We start from the raw sequence: 4,955 nt of genomic DNA on the forward strand, positions 1-4,955 counted from the left end.
TTGAAGATAAGATAATATCATCTACGAGGCCGCGTTTAGCCATTGCTGAAATGCCCACATGTGACGTCACGTAGATGATATTATCTTTGCTTCACCTCGACTTGTGGATTCATACCTACAGGTTGTGTCTATAAGTATATATGGTCTAAGGTCTGGACACAGTTAAGAATTTGACAAAACATGGCGTCGGAAACGATCAAGAAACAATCGAGTCATGTTACAAGTAAGCATCGCAAAGACAGAAAATACATGTAAGTACATTTCACTTCGAATAAAAATTGATTGTAAGAAAGAAGAAGATTTTACGTATAGGATCTTACAACTACAGCTACAGATCTTACAACAGCTTTTATCAGAAGTGGGATAAAGGATCCAGTGCGGCTTATTTCATGTGAGTTGTATTCGAGTACAGTTAGAAAGTCGATCATGATAAACATTGTACGACCTTGTTTACGCTGAGATAGATTAAAAAATAAAATCTATAATAGTAAAACTATGGCACAACATACTATTATAAAATAAGTAAACCCAGATAGCACATGAATGTTCATAGGATATCTAATGGACGTTCAAATTCAGACATCAGGACGTCCATTAGGTGTCCGAATAAACTCCAATAGACGTCCACTGATCGTCTTATAGACATCCATTTTTGACAATTTCGGTTATCCATTTGTTTTCCAAAAATAGACCTAAAAAAGATAATTTTAGCGTAATTTCACAGAATATTAACATGTCCACCGATATCCATCACATTACTGTAATATATAAAAAAAAAGAAAAACCAATGGCACATCGCCTTGTGGAAAAAGAATTAAGAGAATTAATTCAAAATTTCACTTGACTTAATTTTTTGGAAGCCTGATTCAGGTTACCGATCAACTGATTAACTCGATTAAAGATATCAATCCCGGAAAAAATCTTAAGGTGATAGTGAGATTTGAACTCGATACCTCCATACTCGAGACCTCGCAGTCCTTGCACTCAGTCCGTGAAACCACTTGTTCTTTTCTAAAATGTAATTATTTTTATCTACTTATTCTCAAACTATCCTACGCACTTTATTTATTATTTAAATTATTATTTTATTAAAAATAGTGCAGAGCAATGTACCTGTACCAATGGATAAAAATAGTTTTTTTTATTATTATTAAATATAATTTAAAATACCTTTTCACAACGTAAATAAATTTTTTGTTAATACTGATATACTGATTATTATAGTCAATTTTTAATATAATATATAGCAAATAAAATATATGACAATATGTATACACACCCACACAGAACGTGACATCTATTAGAGGTACATACAACATCCACAGCTCCATCTCCATGATGGATGATGAATGGACGTCTAATGCATATCTATGCTACGTTCACTATAAATATCCATAAAAAAAATCTATCATGGACATCTATATCTAGACGTATATTATAGATATTTATCAGATATATTTTCCAAGACTTAATAAATCACTAAAAAATATTTAGTTGCCATGCTTTTCATTATTTATTTACCTAATTGGTCGTTTATTATCGCATAGAAAATATTTATATAGCTCCGTGTGAAGGTTATCTCTATGATAAATGACAGATAGACATGTAAATGGATTTTTATATTAAATCCATTATTTTTAAGAACTTATGCAATTATTAAGAGTGTATTTGCCATATCTTTTTATTATTTTAATTTACCTTTTATTACGCATAAATAACTATATTATATATACAATCAATATATAGTGATATTTTTTTATTATTTTAATTTTTCTGACGTTACGCACACAGACAACGGTTCTCGCTTGTGTGCGTATTCCCAGTGGTTCCCACTACCTTGGTGCTCTCGGTGCTAGCCGGCTCGATCTTTCATCACTGGTCAAAACGACGATTAGGACGCGCTTGACGCAGTAATGTAAGATCTTGCAGGCTAGCACCAAGAGCACCGAGGTTGTGGGAGCCACTGGGAACACGCATTCAAGCGAGAACCGCCGTCCGTGTGCGTGACATCACGCTCGGCTGTTCGGCTCGTGAAAGAGCGCAGACATACTATGTTCTGCCTCGCTTCCACCAAGCCCGCTACGCGAGCANGACACTGAGGCTAGAAAGCAGTTTCGTTACGCGCTTGTAGCCTATGACAATATGACAACAAAAAATGCTTTTCCATGACTTACAATCTTAGAAAAAATAGATAATATTATTGATAAGGATAAGTTAAACATCTCAAGATGCATTTGTTATTACATTTTTATTAATTCTTATTAAAAGTTAACTGCGATAATTTTAAAGTTTTTAGATAATTTTTAGATTATCGAAAAACATTTAATATATATATATATTGTAGGATTTTTTTTTTTTATGTCTAGGTTGATAATGTTGATAGGCGGCAGGTAAGTATTTGCAAGGTATTGTAAGGCTGCCCTGAGAGTATTGATCGTGATCGATCAGACCTCTCGTTCATCGGATAGATAAAGCCGGACGTCAGACAGAGGACGTGTGGGGAAAGAGAGAGACAGCACACGAAGTAATATGACACTTGAAACACTTTATTAACTCAGTACATTTTTTGAACACGACTGCCCGATACACGCACGACTTACAGGCTCGCACCACTGTTAACGACTGACTTCTTTTCTTCGCATCTCGAAGTAAAGCGCCCCGAAATAAAACAATTACCGATTTCAGCATCACACTTCCTTTATTTTCCCGGGACATGCATATTCATGCTCGCTGCGCGAGGACGCTTGCTCGTGCGCACGCCCTTCTCATGACTGCCAACTGGCAGCCTGCGCGGTGACGTTGCGCATAAATCTCGCTGAGAGCGCCGTTTTGGTTACTGCAGTACAGTACTAACTTACAGTTCGGCCAGCCTGAAAGTACATTCGTTTCGGATGTTTATCAATATTTACTAAACTAAATGCATTTCTTAACAGATATCAACTGCTTGTTAGTCAGTCTTGAGCATAGATTTTTTTAAAAATAAAATTATTACAAATTTTCTTAATACTAATTAGACAGGTTTTTCTACTGTATTTATCCATGGTTTCATTCGGTCGGGAGACAGAATGGAATTGTACGGCCTGGATGATATGTTGAAACCAGGGATATCTTGTATCTCATATCGGTTATTGTTCAAAACCTTCGTCACTTGATATGGACCCTTGTACGTAGATTTTAGCTTTTTATCTTTGCCGGGTTTCATAAATGAACTTCTTATTAACACGTAATCGCCTACGCCATATTTAGAAAGTGTTTTATGACGCTTATTATAATATATTTTATTATAATTTCTTATTTTATCGGTTACTTCTAACACTACTTCTCGACTAGAAGCTCTTTCTTCGCACAAGTCTGTTTCTACTTTAGCAACTTTATTTAAAATTTTTACAAGTTTTTGGTCTGCGTGGCAACGTTGATCGTAACCTAAGAGTAACTCAGACGGGGATGATTTAATAGAGGAGTGATAGGTGTTATTTATGGCATACTGAATCTCGTTTAAATGATTTGACCAAGTTGTTTGTTCATCAACCACTTTTCTCAAGGAAGATTTCAGAAACCTGTTACCTCTCTCTACTAATCCATTCGCCCATGGCGCCGCTACGGCAATCAATCGATGTTGTATATCCCTTTCGCGTAAGAATTCTACAAATTCTTGAGAGGTGAAACCTGTTCCCCTATCTGTGGTAACTACGCGGGGATTACCAAAGATGCGAAATAGAAAAACAAAGTGTGTAATTGTTTCTTTAGAACTAGTCGTTTTAACGGCCGTCAACCAGGTAAATCTTGTGACAGCATCAATGATTACCAAAATATATTTCAATCCTTTTGAGTTTTCGGCCAGAGGCCCAAAATGATCAGCATGTATTACTTGGAAAGTTTTGTTTTGTTAGGTTATTCGTTAATTGTAATTCACCTTCTCTAGTGTTACTGAAACAGTTGGACATTAGATAAGTTAGACAATTGTCTAAATAATCGCGTACGCGCTTGACCATTGCCGGGAACCAATAGTTAGTTTGTATGCCTCTTAAGGTCTTTTCAAAACCGCCATGTGACATATTATCGTGGTATATACGTATTATGTTATTAATCATTACATCAGGTACAACAAACCGGGGTTTATCAGGCCCTTTTCTATAAACTAGGCCCTCAAAGAGTTCGTATTTTTTGTGATCAGCGTTTTCTAAATGTTGAGCTATCTCTTTAAGTCGAGTATCTTGTAGTTGCCAATATTCAAGCTCTTTTTCTATCGGTAATGCATTCACGTATGCACTTATCCTACTTAGTGCGTCAACATGTACCATTTTCCGTCCGGCGCGATGCAATACTTGAAAACGATAATTTTGCAGACGCAATGTCCACCGTGCAATGCGTGGATTGAGTTGCGCTTTGTCAACAGCGTATACCAGGGCGTGACAGTCAGTAACCACCGTGAAGGTTAATCCATATAAATAAACCATATAAATAAACATGAAATCTTTCAATAGCTTTGACCACCGCCAGCATTTCCAATTTGAAGCTGTGGTAGTTACTTTCCGCTTTGTTTGTTGCTTGACTGTAGTATGCGACTGGCGCCCAGGTACCTGAAGTCTGCTTTTGCATCAGAATTGCAGCCAAGGCCACTGCGCTTGCATCGGTGTGTAATTCCGTCTGCAATTGTGGATTGTACAGTCGTAAAACGGGGTACTTAATTAGCTCGCTTTTAAGTAGTTCGAATGCATCACGGCAATCTTTGTTGAAATTAAACTCAGCATTCTTGTGGAGCAACATATGCAAAGGCTTTGCCTTCTTCGCGTACTCCGGTATAAAGGCCGTAGCAGGATAAGTATGAGGTAGTTGCCCCCGCGAGTTTTTTGACCAAATGTTAGGCATATATTTGCACGTATAAAATACAAATCCTGTGAAAATTTCAACCATTTTTATTCACTGGTTTTCGAGTAAAAAATTATTTTCAAACT

Source organism: Pseudomyrmex gracilis, unplaced genomic scaffold, assembly GCF_002006095.1.
Source record: "Pseudomyrmex gracilis isolate BER0280 unplaced genomic scaffold, ASM200609v1 scaffold_403, whole genome shotgun sequence".
Lineage (NCBI taxonomy): Eukaryota > Metazoa > Arthropoda > Insecta > Hymenoptera > Formicidae > Pseudomyrmex > Pseudomyrmex gracilis.